Consider the following 22173-nt stretch of genomic DNA (forward strand, 5'->3'; position numbering starts at 1 on the left):
TAATACGTCCCCTTTCTTTCCCTTCGCGGCTTACCTCCAACCTCTGCGGGTTGCTCCGCTCGCTTTTCTTCGGCAAGGCAGCAGCTCCCGCTCCAGCTCTCCGGCCCCGGCCACGTCCACACCCGCCGTTCAGGTACCTTGTGAACACCGAGGTCTTCCCACTGCTCCAACGGACTCTCGCAAACAAACAACAATGCGAAGAGTCTTTTTCCTCCCGTTGGGAAACGGCCCAATTCGGAGTTTGGAGACTTCTGCTCCGTTCCACCTGATCCCCGTTCACAAAAAGTGAATTTGGGATCCCGGTCCCGTCACCATGAGGCGATTTGGACCTAAATTCCTGTCGCGCGACTCAAACCTGACTGCCCGTTACTCTAAAAGTAATTTGGCAGCCTTCTCGGAGCCTCCTGAGTCCCTGTGCGGGCGCCACTTAAAGCCAGGGAATCTCAGAAAAACGGAAAGCTGGACAAGACAAACGCAGGTTCAAACCAATGTGGTTCATCAAGCGTTTTTCCGTTTATTCAAGATAAGGTGGTAGTTTATATAAGCTTCCACATAGTTTACAGAAACAAAGACACTCTAATTGGTAGGCTAACATTGTTTACCTTTCCCTTAAAACGGCCTACACTTTACACCATAAAACCTATACTAATTCACACCCCGTGGTCCCCCCAGTACCTTAAGACTATTTTCTACCTGCGCCACAACCCTGAATTTCTAACTGCGTCAGAGGCTTTGAGGGCCCCACCAGGCCTCAATCTGAGGCCTAGCCTGGAGTAGCTCAACTTTCACAATCCATGCCCTCTTTCTCTCAAAAATGCTGTAACAAGATGAAGCAAACAGTCCCATTCGAAAACACTGGGCCACCCAGACACTAGAGGAGGGCCCACAGGTCATGGTCAAAAACGAGCTAGGCGAGTGGGAATGGGGCTGGAGACTGGTGCTTACGGGACGGGGGTACGCGGCAGTTAAAAAGGAGGACAAGATCAGGTGGTGTCCACTCAGGTCGATCAAACCTGACCTTCAGAATGAAACTAATGGAAAACTGTGAGTTTTCGTTCGCAGGACACGCTCGTGGACCGTCCCCGCGACACACACACCCCTGCTCCAGAGAGAGATAACGGACCACCAAGCCACCAGACAGAACCTGAGCGCCCCACGGCGGTGAGACCCAGACTCGCACAGTGTCTCTGTGCAATCCTGCTGGTGGGGTTTGTGGCCGGGGGGCAAGCCGACCCAGGCCACTACCCTCACCAGCCGTTCAGATGAGTCATGCAACATCTTTCAAGTGACAAGGTGTTCAAAGAGGTCACCAACGCAAACGCTCCATCCTTCGTATTCCACATAGCCGATCTGTTTCCAGGGCAACCGAAAATACGGCCCTCAAGCCCACACATCATACTCATGTACATATCTTACTGGTGCCCAGCGTCCAACCCAGGGAAAAGGTACTGTGACTACCCGGGGTGGGGACATTGTGGATATTGGGGCTGCGAAACCATTGTTACAGATGCCAGACCATGGGGAGACGGGTGGCAACCGCAGGAACCCGACAAATTCTTACAGTTCACCTGGGCACCCTTTGGCTGCGGAGACCACAATGCACAGCCTAGACAACGGGGATGCGTAAGTTATAACATGACTGTCCTACAGCCAGATCACCCTAGCTGGGCCACGGGTAGAACATGGACAGTGGTCCTCAGAGGACCGAGGAGGTGGGTGAATGTGAGAATTATCAGGCTCCAGCCGCCAACACCTCGACCACTGGGACCCAACAAAATTATCAAGAATGTGCTGAGAGGGAAAAACACAACCCACCCCAAAACCCTGACCCCAAAAGCCACTGACACCCCGACCAGCCTTGCAGATACCCCCCAGATAGGCCGCACGGCTGAGTCAGACCCAAACCCAATCTTTCGTATGCTAGAAGCTACCTTCCTAACCCTAAACGAAACCAAACCAAACCTAACTAACTCCTGTTGGCTTTGCTATGATATCAAACCCCCTTTTTATGAAGGCATTGCTTTGGACACCCCCTTCAGTTACTCCACAGCCAGTGCCCCCCACCAGTGCAGATGGGACACTCCCCGCAGAGGAATCACCCTGAGTCAAATCACAGGACAGGGCAGATGTTTTGGGAATGCAACCTTAGCAAAGCAGAAAGGCAACTTCTGCACTAAAGTTGTCAAACCCAACAGAAAAACTAACAAGTGGGTGATCCCATCTGCGTCTGGGATGTGGGTCTGCCAAAGGTCCGGAGTGAGTCCTTGTGTGTTCCTTGCCAAATTCAATGACTCTATCGATTTCTGTGTTCAAGTTCTGATTGTCCCCAGGGTCTTGTATCACTCAGACGAAGAGATATACCATCTTCTCGAAGAACCTAACAGACTCCACAAAAGGGAAATCATCACAGGTATAACTATCGCGATGCTGCTCGGCTTGGGAGCAGCTGGCACGGCCACGGGTGTCTCAGCCATCGCAACCCAACAGCACGGACTCTCTCAGCTGCAAATGACCATCGACGAGGACCTGCAGAGGATCGAGAAATCCATCTCCTACCTAGAGAAATCAGTCTCTTCGCTTTCAGAAGTAGTTTTACAAAATAGGCGAGGTCTGGACCTTTTGTTCATGCAGCAGGGGGGACTGTGTGCAGCCTTGAAGGAGGAATGCTGCTTTTATTCAGATCATATGGGAGTCGTTAAAGACTCCATGGCAGAACTCCGAGACAGACTGGCTCAGAGAAAGAGAGACAGGGAAACCCAACAGAGCTGGTTTGAATCCTGGTTCAATCAATCACCTTGGCTCACCACTTTAATTTCCGCCCTAGTAGGTCCACTGGCAATACTGCTTTTAGCTATTACCATAGGACCATGCCTGCTGAACAAACTAGTCTCGTTTGTTCAGGCCCGTCTGGAAAGGGCAAACATTCTGTTCATAGGCCACCAACAAATGCTATAAACCAAAAAACTGCAAACACAGTCAGTAGCTAAAGCCTTCAGCACCTGCCTTGAAAAATCTACCCAGATCTACTAAACCACCCTTTCCTTAACAAGTTACAAGTTTGTACCTCACTCCAGTGCCTATACCTACGACTACCTCATTTTGTATGTGATAAGGAGGGGGGAGATGTGGTAGGTAAGGGACAGGCAAAGCGGAAGACCACGAGATGTCACGGAAAGATAGACCCCTCCCCCTCTCTCTTCCCCACGTTATCTATTAACCCCAGAAGCCCCAGAAGAATGTAGCCACACCTGGTCTGGTAAATTTCCACTACCCGACTAACCCCTGAGACCCCCCCAACCCCCCTCTGACGTAGCAAAGACCCTTAAAACTATTTAAACCCACGAGATAGGATAATAAACGCTTTTCGACCGTCTGCCATATTGGTGTCTGCGTGTGTTGATTAGCCCGAGCAGCCTGGGCGAGACCAGGCTGCCGTGCTGCCTTACCTGAACCAGGTCCCTGGTTGTCCTTTATAAAGGCAACAACCCTGGACTCAGCTTCTTTCTTATTTTCTTCACTGAACCAGCCAGTGGTGGAATGTAAACCCACCCACCTCAGTTTTTCAAACCTATTCCTTGCATAACCTGCTCCCTCTCATGTAAAGGTGCTTCAGTGCTGGATCCTGGATCTCTCCAGGAGCATAGGAAGCAGACTCACTCTCAGCGGGAGATAAGCGGCAATGGCGATGCTGGCACTGAGGCACACGTGCCCGTGGGTGTACACAACCACCAGCCTGGTGTACCCCTGAAATTCAGCCTTCAGTCTCACTCCACTGCAAAAATCAGCAGTTGGCTTAAGTCTTCCTGTCAGATAAATTAAAAATATACAAGAGCTTATTTGCAAAGAAATGCCCAGGCTTGTTCATCAAATTCAACACAGCTGTTTGAAGGCTGCCTACCAAAAAGATGGAGAGAACTTTTTACAAAGATATGTAGGGACAGGACAAGGGAGAATGGCATCAAACTGAAAGAGAACAGGTTTAGATAGGATACTGGGAAAGAATTCTTGGCTGAGAGAGTGGTAGGGCTCTGGCACAGGGTGCCCAGAGAAGCTGTGGCTACCCCTGGATCCCTAAAAGTGGCCAAGGCCAGGTTGGACAAGCCTTGGAGCAGCCTGGGACAGGTGAAATGTGTCCTTGCCCATTGCAGAGGGTGGGGCTGGAAGAACTTTTAAGGTCTCTCCATCTCAAACCATTCTGCATAAAAAAGCAAATCTATCCTCAAAATAAAACTACTCGGTTCCCCTCCCCTCTGAGGTTGGCAGTTCTGTGGGGATACTGTACAGAACTATGAATCAGTGATTTAAGGGAAAAGGGTGACTTGGGAGAGGTGTGACCTGTCACCAGTTTAACTTCCAAACCAGGGAGGGAGTTAAAGCACCTTCAAGTGGGCTGAACACGCCAGGGTTCTCCAGCTCCACCCCCAGCTCCAGCTGTGAGCAGTCGCTCAGGGGGACCAGCTCGCCCCTGTCCATGCTGGTCCGGCCACTGATCCTCAGGGGCAGCTCCAGCACCTGCCCACGTGTGCCTTCACCTGGCAGGAAGTGAACTCCATGGCGCTGGGCTCGCTCACGTACACCTGCAGGGAAGGAACAGGGACAGGTTGGGTCACTGCTCTGCTCCACGCCAGCCCAAGCCCACAGCAGCTTGGTGAGCTTCCCTTTTACTGCTGCTCCTGTCATTCTCTCTTCTGCTTTACTGACTTTGAAGTGTGGACTGTTGTGTGCTATTGCCAGGGGGTATCATCACCAGCTGGGAGAGGTTTAGCGTCCATTAGAGAATCTACCTCAGACCAGAGATTTCATAGCAATCACAGCTTTTATTTGCAGGATCTTAACTACTTAAGTTAAGGATCTTAAGGTCTTGTGTTAGGATCTTAACTACTTAATCTTCTGCAAATGGCTTCAGGATACCAAACTGTATGGGACAGAATTAAAGCTGTAATCTGTGTGTATTAACTACTCCTAAAACTACTACTACTAAAAACTGAGGACAGTAAACAGAACTCTGAAGAGCTGTTCCACACAGAAAGCAGCTCCTAACACATTAAAAGAAGCATTCAAAAATAACCTATTCAGATTGTGCAATACACTGCTCTGAAAGCTTGCATGGTCAGAAGGTTTCTTGCTGTCTTCAGGCTTTGACTTATGTTTGAGGATAAGAAGTTTAAGCTGAAAAAATCTTCCTCCCTGTGTCTCCAGCTAGTAACTGTTGCGCTGCTAAAAAGCAGCATCTTAGGCTGTTCAGAGAATTATTTCAGAGCGGGTGTGTAAGCTAAATTCTGAACAGATTTTAATTAATGTCACACCCCTCCCTTTGGGGCCACCCGATGTACTGTTCCAGCATTCTCCTCACTCCAAACCACACACAACTGACCACAATGACCTAAGAACAGGGGATGGTCTACAGAGACACCACAAAATCCCTCTTGGGAGCTATGTTTTTTATTGCCATTTTCTCCTAATTTTCCCAAAGTACTGTTTTTTCTTGGCCAACTCGGGTATTTGCAGTCTGTCTGCAGCATGGTGCTCAGTTCAGGTACTTCTCCAGACAGAAATTTCCTTGTACATCCCGATAACAACTGTCACCCTTTGGTATCAAGGGAGAACACCCACCTATCACCCTACAGAATGAATTTTTAGTTTGGCTTGTCTGCCTAGATGGCCAGGCCAGGAGTTAATTACCATTTCCTTCTTGCACTTAAAACTTCCAGCAGGAAAAAAGGCTTGCCAAGGAAATCAGGAAGGGGCAAAAATGGGAGTCAAGTTAATGCACTGAATAGGGTTGGATTCCCTAAAGCACAAAGTGAAACAAATCACTTAACCTGCCACAGGGCAGGAAGTGGAAGGGGATTGCCTATGGCATTCTCAGTGCCTTTGCCGTTTCCAAAAGCTACATTCAAGAAGAAGCACTGAACAATGAATCTCTTGCCTTCATTTTGCCATAAAGCAGCGGATTCCGCACGTCGAACGCCTGAATAATGCTGACCCCAGCATCGCTCCCCGTGCTCAGCACTCCTTTGACTGTCACTGTGGCTACTGCCTGGTTAGAACAGGACCAGCTGAAGTTGCCACTTCCACCCTGAGTCTGAAATACAGAGGGAAAAATCTTTCAAATATTTAATCAAGTACATGTTTTTCACATTCCACAGCTTTGGATATCTTGTGTGAAAACCAGGAATGCACTGAGAATAGGACATACAAATAAAATAACACCTCAGAACTTAATAAGCAATAGAGAGATGAGAAGATTTCTACCTTTCATTTTAATTTCAGCTTCTTTCACACACCAAAACAAATGTCAAAAATTCCTTCACAGTAAAACACAGGTGAACACTGGAGCCATTTTAAAATGTATATTGTTTTAATTTCTTTAATTTCCTCAGCATTTCCTTTAACCTTTTTAATAATTAAAAATTAACAAGGTGATAAATCTTCTCTAGAGGGACAGTGCGGAAAACAAACAAATCTAAATTATGCAGGAGCTTAGCTAGTAATTTTTACCAGGGAAAGAGAAAAAAAAGAAAATGAAGAGGAGGGTCATTTCCCTTCTTCCTTTCTCGGAGCACATGCACAATCTGATTACAGAAGGACACAGACAAATAAACAGGCAAGAGGTGTGTTACAGGAGATGCATGGGATGTGGTGAGAAAGGCTGAAAGAATCCAAGGGCTCAGCATATTTGTAAAGGTGTTTCAGCTGAAACAGGGAGATGAGCAGAAAACATAAAACAGAAATACCCAATTCTTAATAACTATGAAGTCTCAGGTCCCTGCCATAAACCCCAGATGCCTCACTACACTTTCTGTCTCTGACAGTCAGTATGCACTGAGGAGAGGAAGGGTAAAGCAGCTTCCCATGCAGCTTCACCATTAGCCAGAGCCTGGCAGGGAGCTCCACACTGCTACCTGGGAGCAGTGCCCTCCCCAGGAACCTCCAGGTGCCCACCTCGCACAGCTGCACTGCACCTCTCATGCGTGCGCCGAAGGAGGGCAACAGAAACCATCTCATTGGCACAAATATGAACAAAGCAACCCCCAACAAACCAGACAGCTGCCAAAGGAAAACCTGCCAGGCATTCTGGTACCATCTGGAGCGAGTTACTTCAGCTATAAACAGAATTTGGCTAGATCCAAAAATCCCTTTCAATTTATTTTCAGAAAAACTTTATTCACCCATTTGAAATAGCCTGACTGAAGCTATGCAGTGGGAGGCAAACTCTGATGGAGAGGCAGGAACAGTTGAGCTGTGTGTATGTTGTTGACCAGTTGTATTGTGGAATCTAGAGACCAGAAGAAAGGTCTCAGTTTAAGCAAAATTTAAATCTTGGGAGAAAAAGGTTTCTATGTTTTTATAGAAAAACATCAGAGTAAAGTAAGAACAGTGAGAAAATTATTGCAGTACCATGAAGGAATGTTCTCTAGTGAAATACTTCATTATATATGCAAGATAACGTGAGAACAGAACTGTGAAAGAGGTAGAAAACAAATCCATATTTCCTTTCCTTTACTGGGAAAACTCCAGCAGAAGTATGAAGTACTGCAAATGCAGATTTAGTACTAAGAATTTTTACCACACTCTGCTGGTGTGGTCAGGAATAGCATGAAGTAAACCAAACTAATCCCACAGAACAGACAAGTAGAGTTATGCAGGGCTTAACTCAGTGTAGCTACCCTTAGACTTACACTGGAGCATGCAATTTAATCCTGTGAGATTGATTCTCTCCATGGAGTCACTGAATCAGTAAGGCTGTAAAAGACCTCTGAGATTATCAAGTCCACCACTGTCTTCAGGTCCCATACCCCATAATTTTTGAGCCGTTCAGGGATGGTGACTCCACCACTGCCCTGGGCAGCCTGTGCCATGGCTTGACAACTCTTCCTGTGAAAAAACTTTGTCTAATATCCAATCTAAACATGAGGATGTTTCCTCTCATCCTATCCCTTGTTACCTGGGAGAAGAGCCTGGCACCAAGTGTCCTGCTGCCTATTTGCATATAGTTTAATTAACACAGATCCGACACTGAGCACTACTTTATGCCAAAAGGGAGAGGTAGGAGTTGTGCATCCAACACCTGAGTGCAGGGTCTGGGTATCACTGGCCTGGGATAAGAGTCTGGGCTGAGAAAGCACAACTTTCTTTTCCCTACTTGGACTGGAGATACTGGATACTGGCATACAAACCATTTGCTTCATTAAGCAAAAGGAATAACCGACAACTTGGGAGCAAAGACACACCTAGTAAACATGGAAATCATCCCTTCTGCAAATAAGCTGTGGCCTTTGCCTCCCTGGAACTTTGTATTAGGAGCACAAGGCGTGTGGCCAGTGAGGAATACTGATGTCCAAGGCTGGCAGAGTGATGCTAATTAAACTTGTCATGCCCTTCTTTGTAGTCACTTCACACTCCCATTCGTATTTCCCATCCTTGCCAGCAAAGGGCAGCCTCTAATGATTGCTGTGGATCTTTGCATATAGGATGCTCCTGGAATTCCCAACCATTCCAGGCATAGGTGCGTGGTGCATGCATGAGGGAGAGAGGAAGGGAAGAGGTAGAAGTCAGTGGGATTTTATGTTTGTTGGTTTCTTGGTGCTTTTTTAAAACTGTATATTAACTCCTGTAACTAACGTCCCATGAAGCTCCTCCAAGTTACATTTTGGATGCCACTGTGCCTGAAGTATCCACAGTCAGCCCTAGCTCAGTGGTGTCAGGCCTCAGTGTGCCTGCCCGAGTTACACACCCAGCAGCTGGGTACTTCTTTGGCATACCTGGATGGTGTACTGGTAGGCTCCTGCTTTTGGCTGACAAGGAAACATCAGAATGCTGGGTACAAGCAATATTGGAACATAGATCTCCACATCCTGCTGGTTTCTCACTGGAACTGGGAAGGTATGAACACCTCCATCCTGCAAAGTGCAAAACCACGGTGTTAGAAATGGCACCGCAGAGCTTCCCAGAGTTAATGTTTAGTCCTTAGGTACAGACATGTCCTTGAAAACACCTCAGAGAGGAAGGAAAACTATTTAGGACCACTTATGAACAGAGCTCCTAGTGAGCAAATAGCTCCTGGCAGCAAGGTGTGCCACTGTACTTAATGAGCGCTGATGTTATGAAGATCCAGGTGCCCACATTAATTTAAAAGGCAAGAAAAAAGATACTCTTTCATTGCTCCTATTTTGAGACCTCCCTTGGAGAACCAATCTGGAGGCTCAACACCTATATTTACTCTTTGCTCATCCCACTGTGTACAAAATTCAGCCTGAAAGCGCCCTTGCTCAGCCCTCCCTCCCAAACATTGGCCTTCACAGCTCTGCTGTCACTGCAGTGCTACAACGTTCTGGCACAACACACTGCTACTGCAGTTCTGAGGGAAGAACAACTCTCAAGGGATGCTCTTCCACTGAAGAGAACATCTCTGACACAGAAAATGACTGAGGTGTATCACATTGAAGGAGCTACTAAATCCTGCTCAAGGAATCACTACATTGATTTTACAGCAAATGGGTGGAAGTGTTGAATTTTCAAGCAAAAGCAATTCACTTCCACACCACGTGCCCTCGTTAGCCATACATTCAACTGCCTGCCCAACCAGCAGAAAGTTAATGAATATTAATTTGGAGAAATGTGCAGGCTGATACATTTGGCAAATTGTCATTCCAGAGTTTAAGGTCACTTACCAATTGATAGCAAACTTCCCCAATGTAACTGACTGCTGACATCACACACACAAAACGAGTTTCTCGGCAAATTGTATGTCTGTGAAATTGCAATTCCCAACTAATGTCATCTCAGTATTTCGACCTAACATTCAACTGATTTCCAGCTTCAAAAGAAATAAAAAGACAGAAGGGAAAAAAGGAGAGAAAACTCAAGGCACTGCATTTTGAAATGGGCATAAAGCCAGATAACCCACATTTATAAAGGCTTCACTTTGTGGAGCAAATCCATTTGCCAATAAAACATTTTCTGTTAGAAAATTTACTAATCTAAATTTGATTTAAGCAAGAAAGTCAGTCAATTCCTTAGTGACTGTCAACAACTAAAATCACAGTGTTAGCTCTCATTTTAAGTTAACCTTGTCTCCACATCCTTGACAAATCTGCAAGAGTATATTCTTAAGAGTCACAATTTTTTTGACAGAAAGAACTAAACAGCTCTATTACTGTGTGCCTTAGGAAAACAGTATTAAACATTAACATAGTAGTTTAAACACAATTAAAAATTTCTCAGCTGTTAAAAATTCACACAAAGCATTAAAAAATAAAAATAAATGAGAATAGAACAAACCTGTGATCTTCCATTGCCTCTGTTTCTGAACTCTGTACTGAATTGATGTTCCCACCAGAAGATAAATGTCATATGTTGGATTTAAAAATATATTTTCCAGAATAAGCAATCTGACTTCTGAAGGCTGTACATTCTGTTGATAGAGGGGGAAAGAAAAGTAACCACATTAAAAGGAGCTCATTTGTTTGAAACAGACCATGAAGCAGGAATTTAGAATCTAGAAGTGAAAACCATTATTTGCTGTAATTTTATTTTTATTATTTGGCTCTTTAGTTTCATCTTGACTTTTGTCACAACAAAATGCAAAGGACAGTGAATGGTACAGAGATCTGCTCTGTGCACACAGTGCAAGAATGAAGAAAAAATTCATGTCGATATGAAGATCATTTTGGAGACTATAGAAAAACAGATGCTCATTCACACATTCAGAAATACGTCCTCCCCTCTGACATCCAGAAATCTTACCTTATAGATGCTTTCCTGAAGTCTTGCCTTTAATTTATAACTCTCTGTTTTTATTCCAGACACCAGAATGGTATCTCCTTGCTTGGCAACTTTTTCCATTTCCAATATATAGGAAGGTGGGATGTAAGTGGATTCTAAGAACTTGAGAATACTGAAAGGTGAATCACAAAGTGAACAGAAAATTGTTAACCAACCTTTGTTTACCCACAGAGAAACACCACCAGCATCTACTCCCAGCCACTTCCATTTTTAAGCCAATTTAAGATACTTGCCTGGGACCAGATATCCCAAATGTACTCATTCTTTGAGGTATCTGCAGCTAATTTCTGTGACAGGTAAGTTTGTCTGAAGCTTGCTTGTGAGCTATCACAAGACTGCACATGTTGTCTACAATTACCTCTCCAGTTTGTTCAGTAGGTGAGACTGCAAAAACCCTCTATATTGTAAAAGAACTGATGTGCAAGACCCAAAGCTTATGTTTATAAAACCAATAGCTCAACAAACCCAGAATGCAACTCTGACCTCCCTCAAGAAGCCAGGACGTATTTAACAAATGACTATGAAAATAGTCTGCAAGCAGAAAACCTGTAATAACTGTTAGAAATTTCAGTGAAAAGTGGCAAAAGAGAGGGAAGGAATTTGCCATGAACGGGCAAATGACAGGAAATTTTGGAAAGAGGAGCATATTTCACATGGTGTCACCTTCTGTATGCACATGATCTGCCTGGCTTCATGTGCACGTTCAGAGAAAAGCCAGGGGAGCCATATGGAGAACAGTTATGGATATTAACATATTCCTGACAATTTATGATTTATTTTGCAAAGCTGTACCACTTGTAGAACATTTCTATGGTATCATAGTTATGCTAACAGTAGAGAATATATCAATATTAGTTTGGTTAAAATCACATCAGCAAATAGTTATACTGACAAAAAAAGCTCCACATGTACCAGGACTTGGGATATCCAGTCCCACTAAGCCATTCATTCTGGCTCTCACTTGTACCTGCAGCTTCAGGTGTATTATGGGCTTAGCAGGCTTTCCCCAGCCAACGCTGCTTCTGTAAGGCTGCAAAATTAGTTTGTGTTTGCCCAGGAGCAAAGTCTTGCTGGCTCCCCCCATCCCACCTGCAGCGTATTTGGAGTGTCAGGTGGAGGATGGAAGTTGGCTGTTAACCATTCTGCTCTGTAGGAGAACTGGTTTCCCCACAAGGAATCCTCCTATTTCAACACCAGAACTAAGTGTCCACTGACACCTGAAACTCTTAAGGCTCAGAGAGCTCCTTTCTGAAATGGAAAGTGACTTTTTTCCCTTCAAAAGCGAAAAATAAAACTCTGCTGAAATCCTGAGATAACAATCTTACTGGTAAATCTTCCTTCTGCATGAGATGTTTCAGAAAGATAACAACTGCATCTGTTTATTTCTAATTATTGCATCGGAGCTACCAGAGCTGCTCACTAACACTATCAGTTAAATTAAACAGAGAACAAAGTGCCCAGGCTGCTGAGTAGGTTAAAAAAACCCAAACTGAAACAACTGACCCTTAACATTATCATTTTAGGCACCAGTTCAGTAAACTGCCTAGATGTGGGGAAGTATTTTTTACGCATCAGACTGAACCAACTTTTGAGACCAAAGGAAATTACTTTACCGTAGAGTGTTGTGGGAATCTGAGAAGCCATCAGGCTCTGGGTCCTTCACCAATGTCCAATCAAACACCAACCCTGCCAAAGTGCTGAAAGTGTTTCCTACAAATCAAACAACCAGATTAAAATATAAACAGAGAACGAGCATAGAGTCTTCCTGGAACATAAACCATGACCTATTTCCCTGGGAAATTTCTCTATTTTATCGCTACAAGAAGAACCATGAAGTACCCTTGAATCTGCACAACACCAAGCCACAAATCCAGCACTGCACATAGGACAAAAACAAATTTACTTTTCATTATTAACATATCACCATATTACCATACTTCACCTGACATTCACAGTTTACAAACACAGGTGGGATGGGCACAGTAACCAAAACAGTTAATTCCACCTTTTATAGCAGCTTGACACATTATTTCCCTTCAGTAGCTGTTCTAAAACTCCCTTGCTTGAAGTGTTGTGTGTGCACAAAACTTGATCGTTGTAAGCATGGAATTCATATCAGATCATGGCTCTTTTTCTGATGCTACAAAAAGCAGAAGTTTTCTGCTCCTATTAAATAACAAATGCATTCACAAATGCACTGACTCTTGTAAGCCTAAATGGTGTGTCCCAGAAGTGTTTGTGTAGTAGTTAAACAGATTGAGCAATAGGTGGCTGGTCTCAAACATCACCTCGGAACCTCCTGTCAGATACCTGACTGTTCACAAAAAACATCCTTTTGCAAAATTCTTTAGACTACTTCAGCTCAAAAGAAAAAAGGAACAGACAACTCCACCAGGTATGATCCAGAGAAACTCCTTAAAATTCTCCACTTGGCTTCAAACAATCAACAGTGTGACAAATAAAGCTAGTGCATGTATCAGGCAGTTAGAACTTTCAATATCTATTTAATTTCCTACAAGCAGATCTCTTACCTTCTGAATCCAAAGCATGAATTTTGAGCTCCAGCAGTGAATCCTCAAGGTAGAGCTCTCTCATTGTGGACACAACTTGAATGCCATGAATTAAATCAACGATGGCATCACAGCGAAGCACTTGTCCAGTCACTTGAAGAGACATCAGAAAGAGCACAAGAAAGCACAACACTGGATGTGCTCATCAAGAACAACGATAAGTCAAGATGTACCTCAAATTTAGCCAGTGACACAAGGCACTGACACTGAAGGAACCGAAACTTGGTAATGACTTTCATGAAGAAACTCATGGTCAAACAGTGGCTCAGAAAGCAAGAAAAACAATTCCCTTCCTCACTGAACTGCAGAATAAATCTGCAGAAACTCTGATCTCCATTTACACTGACAAGTACAGGTGTTGTCTGGGAGTGCTTATGCAGAGCTGCTACAGTGCTCTCATGTCCCAGAGATGACTTTTACCAAGAGACAATAAACGCCCATAAACTCCTTCAGTTAGTGACTGCACAGCATTTAATTCGCCATCTGGCTTTGCCTCTCTCTCACTATAAAAACTAACCAGGTATATTGTATGACAGACACAAAAGCAACTTCCAGCTTTTCAAATACTAAGTATCTGAATTTGCACTAGTCATTTTTATTAAACACTTTTTTATATTTCAATCACCCCCTCTATTGGTGGATTTTTGGGGGTGGGGGTTTTAAGAATTACATTTTTTCCTGGGTGTATCATTAAAGTAATTAACACTTATCTGAGGCAAACAGAAGTTAAAACTTTTTACTTTTCCACGGCGATGGAAAGCCTAAAAGACTGTGCATAGGAAGTGAAATGTGCCTGTGCAGCTCCAGATCTCAGCTTTGCTGGCGGAGCACGGCAGGACGGGCACGAGAAGCAGCGGTTAGCTCAGACTCACGCGTGTCCTCGGCAGAGATGATGGTGGTGAGGCGCCTGGACCAGCGCTCTCTGCGAGCAGAGGCAGCCGGCCGGCCCCAGCAGTTCGATGCTCGCCACCTCCGGCCGCGTGACCTGCGGGTGGGGAGCTGTCAGCACACGGATCCCAGCAATTCACCCGGCACCTGCTGCGTGCCCAGCCGCTGCCTTTGGGAAGAGCGGATGGCAGCAGCTCCTCAAGGACCCCAGCCAAGGCAAGCGTGGGCTGAGGATGGGGAAAGCCCAGGGCAGAGGCAGGGCAGGCAAGCTCACCATTCTCTCCACTACGGAATCAATCAACTTTCCCTGAAACCCATGGAGCAGGCCCAAGGTATTACTTAGTGGAGCCCAGCGTTCCCTTCCAGTGTACCAAAACCGTCAAGATAAAACAACAACAAAAGTTGAAGAGTTATTAAAAACCAAGCCTCTTCAAAGTAAATCTGAGCTAGCAGCGCTGCACATCTGAGGGGTAAGTGCAGAGCCAGTGAAGTGCTGCAGCAGCCAAAGCCCTTGATAGTCACTCCGGCCCTTCAGCCCCGTGCCCGGGCTGTGCCGGGGCCGTCCCAGCCCAGAGCCAGGGAGGGAGAGAGGCAGCGCCGGGAGCTGCTCGGGAACCCAGCCCGGAACAGCCCCCGCTGTGTGCCTGGGATCCGCTCACACAGGCCCTTTGAAGGATTAAAACAATAAAAGCAAGCACTGATGGGTGACAAAGCTGCTCGGGAATTGCTTCTCCGGATAGCACAGCTCTGATGAAAACTTCTAGAGCAGACAGCTGCGCTCTCTGGTAAATGCAACCTAAACCGGGCACTGGATTCCCCCCTGTAATTTGGGGAAGCTGGATGGCTTGGACTTTTTCTCTGGAAGATGTACAAAAATGCCTACCTGGGAGGTGTGGGGAAAATTCTCTAACCCAGCAAGGAGCAGGATGGGAGTTCCAAACAAACAGCAATGTCACGTATGACTGAGTTCCCAGACACAGGTTTCACCTCCTTCTCTTAATGGCACAACCAACAAATCCACACCAGCAAAAACCTGAATTTCTCCTTAACTAAAATCGTATCTATTGAAAAACAACACATCACAGCGCACTGAATTATCTGAGAGTTAACAGCTGCAGCCCGGGTGAGCACAGGCCTCCGCTCGTAGCCACTGCAAGAAAACTGCAAATCCCGTTTCGAACCTTAAGCTCCCAACAGTATTTTGCTTCCATAAGGAGTAGTTTTAGAGGATTTTGAAACTACAATATCAACTGCTGACCCAGAATTTCAAAGTACTTTATCTAATCAAGGAAAAAACAGCCCACAGAAGTAGGCAATGGGCAATTTAAACACTAATTAAAAGCTTAAACCTGAAAATTGTTTGTTTATATCTAGTCTATATACTTAAACAATGTACACAAATATGTGCATATCTTTAATAGGGATTAAACTGTTTCTAAAATAATATTCTTTTCTGTATTAATAGCACACAGCTTTACTCTAAAAACTTAAAATCTATTTGAGAGATTAAAAGTGAGCAATTAGTTATTTTCCTGCTGTTCTGTTGTTCCCAGGCAACCATGATACACTTTTCCAACATTTAGCAAGTTTCTTTAAACAATATAAGCCTTCACAACAAGTAAGGTTTTCCCTGTACTTGCCTGGTTGACTTTTGAAGCTGAGCATGTGCATGTGACTAGGTCTGCCTGCAGGTATTTTTAAATAAGAATTATATGTAAGAAATTGACTTTTATTTAGCTCTTTACACTGCTTAATACTCTCTGCCATTAGATGTTGTGTTATTAATTTGAGGATTTTGCATTCTTACAGTCTGGTATTGATTGTGGTTACAACACAACAAGGGTTTCACTGTGGTTTGTATTAGTTCTTTTAATATCTGGCTATGAATTGTAATACAAAACCACTGTGGTTTGCACTAATAGCAGTGCTGTAAAATGGAATCGAATTACAGGATACTTTTCAGACTAGGAATACATCAACAAAAATTAAATTTTAACTGCAAACATACACTCTCCAATTTTAAAGGAACTTTCATGCTTTTGCAGCTAAAAGCCAGTCACTGCAGTAGAGAAACTGAGATTAAACACTATTTGGCTTCTAGCAATAGTTTAAGAGGTAGAATATCACCTGAATGTCTTTTTTTTCAATAGAAATTTTACTCCAATGGGCCTTTCTGAGGCTTGGTTTCATATGGATTTATATTTAAAAACAATCTGCTCGAGTAGTGTTTTTTCCAGCAGAACACAGGAAGTATCTGATGGCCCCTCTATCATTCAGCAATATCAGAACCACATTCTGCTTACAGCTACCTGGATGCAGGGCCAAGCACAGAGAGGCAAAGGCATTAATCAGCCAGGCTGGGGATTATAGCAGCACTATGCTGGGATCACTACTGGGTCCTAGATGGGCAAGAAAAAGAATCTTCAGCTTTAAGTGACAAAACCCACAATTTGGATCCTCTGCCAACTACAGAAGCTCTTTGGCAGCATGTCAGTGTGTGTGACATTGTGAGCTGGGCTTGTCAGAAGGCAAAATTAGATCCTGAGAAGCCAGAAATGGGAAACATTTCTGGCACTTGCTCTGGATTCCAAGCCAGTGCCTGTAAGAAACAGCAAGGCAGGGAGGAAGGACCTGAAAGAAGACTGAGGAGGGAAGGGGAAAAAAGCTCACCAAAGTCCCCAGTTTGTATTTCCCTCAGAGAAAAATCCTACTTGCTGAGGAATGAATGGCACCAACAAAGAGGCTGCCAGTCCTCTTGTCAGTTTGCGCTTCATTCACCATTTCCATCCCCTCCAGGACCTCAGACACAGAGCCATGTGCCAAGACTGTAGCCACACATCTAGCCAAACCCAGGCCTGTGTTCTTCATTGACTGTTCTGTAACACCACATGTCAATCAATACCCCACTAGATTATACTTCATTTATTCATCAGCTGGTTCAAAGATCAGGCACTTATTCCTGTTTCTCTCCCTGGCAATTCTCTGTTGATTCTTATTGCTCCAGTGTTTTATACTGTTCTGTCAGCTCTTCAGATTAAACTCAGCTGACTGAGTCCGCAAAAATCCACCTCTGGGGAGCTGCACTACAACTGTCAGTTGATCTGATCTTTTAGAATTTTATTGGGCATTTGGGCTGGTATGCAGTCAGCGGGAACTGAGCAGTAGAAGTCTCCAAGAGTTTGGGAAGATTGGACTGACCAATACACTGGAGACATTATATAGCCACTCTTGGGACTAAAAAGGGAGCAATTTATTTCATGGGTGTTCAGCAATGAAATATTGCCCAAAATCAACAAGTCCCTAGTCCTTCTGTCTGCCTTAGCAGGCAAGTGATGCTCAGACTGAGAAAAAGCTTTTTTCAACAGTAAACTTGCACTGATATTCAAACATCAGCTAAGAGAAACAACATTATTTCTTGTGCCTCCTGGGCTCTGTCAGAACACTTCTGCCACAGACTCACACCCCCTGCTCTGGTTCTGAGCCAACACTCTCAGGTAACACACACACCTGAGTCACAGCAGCACAGCCCCTCTCACTTTACCACCCAGCACACCTCAAACCAGTCCTGAGCTCCTGCTGGCACTTCCAAGAGCTTGAAGCCCTGCTGGGAAAGCACAGCCAGGTGAGTCAGGGAGAGGGAGAACAAACATTATTTAAGATGTCACTTCACAATATGGAAGTTAACAATAGCTCACACACAACATTTTTTGTGACAGTCAGACAGGTTTTTTAGACCTGTGGTAAAACAGGTGATCCAGGAACCACACAACTCCCACATTACCAGGGATGAGACTATTGGTCTTAGAGCAAAGCAACAGATCTCAATGAACAACACTACTGATACAGATTTTTAAAAGCACATAAGCCAGCAGATGGAGAAGTAAGATCAATCTACAACAACAACACGACAAGGTAAGGAGCTGGAAAATGAGCTTTGCCAGCCAACTACTGTGACAGCAGCACTGTGCAGTGGTCTTGGGCTCTCTGGAAGTACTGTGCATCCCACAGCTCCAACACCACTCAGCCACTGCACTCTCCCTTTACTGTTGTGCCACCAGCTCCTCTCCCATGGCAATTACCTCATTACAACTCCTTCAGTGAGGGCTTCAGTAGCACACACAAACCTTTCATTAAGGTGGCAATAAACTCCTCTTCATTTCCACCAGCCCTCACCATGTATCTCAATTCTACACTCCATGAAATAATGAAATACGTAAACATATTTGTACACTGCAGATAATTTCTGCTACAAATACCCAGCCATGGAGCGTACCTTGGGAAGAAATGGGTTTTTTTTGTGTGTGTGTTCCCATCCTCCCCCAAAAAATGTTATTATGGTATGGCAGGTTTCAAGGAGAAAATTCTGCTTTTGAATGCTTTCATTCTTTCAGGTGTAATTTATGGATTAAGGTGGTTAAAAGACAAATACAGATGCAATATAAATGCTAAATATATCTGCACAGACTGTATTTTATGCCTGAAAATAGTGCCACGTACAATATTAACAGATGGAAACACCGTCTGCTTTGAAAACAAAGCTTTTTCCAAAAAAATAATTTTAATATAAAGGCAACCCAAACTCCAGAAGGCATGAGCATTTTGAAATCCAGAAAATACTTTAGAGCCATGCTTGTAACTTTACCATTACTCCCAGTCTGTTGGGATGATGACAGAACTTGACCTTTTCCCTCTCAATCAGTGCAATTCTCAGACACCACTACAATCACTTTGAAAATATCCTACTTTCAGAGGTAAACTTGAAGACTGAAAGGGAAACTGGGAAAAAGTAAAGTCACAACATGCTATAGACTGATATTTCAGGAAATTGGACACTTGCCTTTGAATTCTGAATGCTTGAGATGAGTAATGCAGACCTTCAAAAGGTGTCAAGCAGCTATCAGATGCTGCTGTACAACCAGAACAGCTCCCATAGGCCGCCTCTAACCCCTCAATCTCCCATATCCTAAACCCCCAGTCCCCTCTCCAAACACAGAGGGCCTGAATCTGACCATTTCCATTCAAACCCCTGCTTTCATGCATGCAAACACACCTATCATTTCCCAAATGTGAGGAAGAGTCACTCCATCCCAAGCCAGTGCATTTGGTACTCCCTAACTTGTTCAGTTTGACAGCCCCTCTCCAGTAACAGCTCCTTCAGACAGGAAGCACAGGTGTCAGCAAGTGGCTGTGCTGCTGCTCCTCCAGACACAATTCCTTCTGTCCCCCCACAGCTCCAGGCCTGCGGGGACAAGGATGCAGAGGGAGAGAGCCCCAGGTGCAACTGCTGCATCTGCTCAGGCACACACACGGCTCCTGCTTCCTCCGGAGGGTTTGCCGAGCACACGTCAAGTTTCACAACCCACATCCTGCCATGCCTTGCAAAGCAGAAGTCAATAAATGCTCATTCTACAAGCCACAGAAGATGACAGCACACAGAAGGTGAATTGGGTGTAATTTCCTTAATTCTCAGCCAAAATTCATCTCTGAAGGGCAGAGGGAGAGGATGGAAAAGGATGTTGAGGCCCCTTTGCATGAGGGATATGAGCCATTGTATACTGGCAAACAGCACCAATGGAACATGCTCTGAAGTATACAAAAATCACTTCCATTAGAGATATGTAGATAAAATATGGCATGTCTCTGGAGAACAATCTTACATCTTTTCATTTGCAGACTTCAGTGAGATTAGCAAAGATCTCCATGCTTCTGACAGCGAGATAGCACCTGGCATGTGCAGGAATGGCTACAGCCAGCCCAGCATCATCTCACAGCTCACTGGCAAACAGGAAAGGGAGTCCATACTGCCAGATTTTACTAGTGCTTTGATGAGTTTTGGGGTTTAGTTTTATGCAATGTACTCTACCTCATAAACCAAACCCTTTTAAAGACTCAGCAGCCTTCAAAAATTTGAGTAAGGAAAGAGAAAAAACCCACACTTATGAGATTTTCACTAAAGCAGTCCATTAAAAATTAAATTACATGACCACAAGCATCTCATCTAGGAATTTCATTTAGTTGACTTCTGGGTAAATTTAATTACTGATCTTCTGCACAAGCATCCTCAAATATATAAACTGTAACAGACCAAGGGGTTGTTCCCAGCCCAGAGATTGAGAAATGTACAACAACCAAGCAAAGAAACAAAGAGAATGAAAACATAGCTCTTTAAGATGTATTTCAGTAACTGCCACACACAAAAAACCTGAAAACTGCTACACACATCCATCTGGCACATGAGGAAGTATCATCCTAAACATACCTCAACTGCTGCTTCTTTTTCAGGTGGGTACCTCCTGCTCATTACTGATTAAGTTACCACTCTAGAGCTCAACAGAAAGGACAAGGAGTTGGCAACATTTGTTTACCATGAAAACTACCATGAGCTTTCTAAATTTGCCCATGCTGTGGAATTTGCCTTCAGCCTCTGTGCTCAACACTACCCAGTCCTCCCCACTGTGCCAGGCAGGAAGGGGGCTCCCAGCCAGAAGTTCCTGGAGTACATCCCACGTGCTCAACACTGAGAAAACTGGGAAAGCTTTCACTTTTGAAACTCCACTTCACTGTTCCCAGGTGGAGTCTTAAGGGCGCTGTTACCTACACTTGCAGCAGCACTGAGAGGCTTCCGACTTAGCTATGACTCCTTTATGTCCACAGCCTGAGCTCAGAGCTGTCAGGACCTTAATTACTGAGCACAGCAAGAGAAGGGGTATTTCATTACTGAGCACAGCAAGAGAAGGGGTATTTCCACAGCAGCAGCACTTTGGGCACTGTCCCCGCACACTTGGGACTGTGGCCATGTGTGTGGTGGCACTGCGGGAGTGCGGGGCGGCAGGGTGAGCAGTGCGGGTGTGGAGGCACAGTGGGCACGGTACCTGGAGCAGCAGGTGGAGTGTCTGTGTGGGGCACAGAGAGCAGCAGCTGGGGGGTGTGGGGTACAGAGAGAAGCAGGTGAATACGTGTGGGGTGTGTGGGTAGGTGCACAGCGGTGAGAGGCACATGTCGGGCACGGAGCCATGGCGGGAAGCTTCCTTTACAAGCAGGGACCTCCTGCTCAGGGCCCGGCCTGCAGACACTACCCCCCTCCAGCGGGTTGAACCCCCACTGCAAACAACAAACAACCTTTTCCCTTCGGGATGCTCTCCATGCCTGCTCCCGCACTGCTGGGCCGCCCAAACCCGCCAGCAGCGAGGTGAGAGCGGTGGGAGAGGGCCCGGCTGCCTGGGAGCCGTCAGGCCCCGCCGCGGGCCGGGGAGCCGCCGTAGGAGCCGGGGGGGAGAACGGACAAAGGGCGGCGGCACCTGCACTCACCAACGGTAGCAACCCTCGCTGGCCTCTAGCGTGAAGTTGACGCGGGTGCCGCGGGTGAAAGGGAGCAGCACCTTGGCGGTGTTGAGCCTGGAGAAGGTGGCGAGGTGCAGGAGGAGGAGGAGAGGCAGCGCCCCGGGCGCGGGAGGAGCCATACTGCCGCCGGCGGGGCCGTGCGGGGCGTGAAAGAGCGGCAGGGCCGGGCACGGCAGGGCAGGGCTGGGCACGGCCTCCACCGCCCTCCGCCCCCCGGGGCCGCACCGCCCTCCGGGGCCGCACCGCCCTCCCTCGTGGGAACTCACGCGGTGCCAATGGCCAGGCGCCGGCTGTTTGGAAAACGTCCTTTTCTCCGGGCCTAGCCCCCAGTGTCTCGTGGAGTCGTGCTCCAGACCCTTCCCCTTCCCCGGCCAGGCTCCAGCACCTCAATGTCTGTTATGTCGTGGGTAGCAAAGCTGAACACAGGGTTCGAAGCGTGGCTTCAGCTGAGCCCAGCACGGAGGGACGGTCACTGCCCTGGTCCTGCTGCCACAGCAGTGCTGGAACAAGCCGGGTGCCATTGGCCTTCCTGGCCCCCTTCATGTTCCCCGGACACACTGGTGCTAACAGCTACACTGAGAAACTG

At 45.8% G+C, this 22173-nt stretch overlaps 1 pseudogene; it reads right to left on the reverse strand.

Annotated features, from left to right (window-relative positions):
* The window catches only part of LOC140684473 (nuclear pore membrane glycoprotein 210-like), a 47284-nt pseudogene extending 25578 nt beyond the window's left edge, over positions 1 to 21706 (reverse strand).
* Positions 21707 to 22173: the final 467 nt, after the last annotated feature.

The sequence above is a fragment of the Taeniopygia guttata genome, chromosome 6 (genome assembly GCF_048771995.1).
Source record: "Taeniopygia guttata chromosome 6, bTaeGut7.mat, whole genome shotgun sequence".
Classification (NCBI taxonomy): domain Eukaryota; kingdom Metazoa; phylum Chordata; class Aves; order Passeriformes; family Estrildidae; genus Taeniopygia; species Taeniopygia guttata.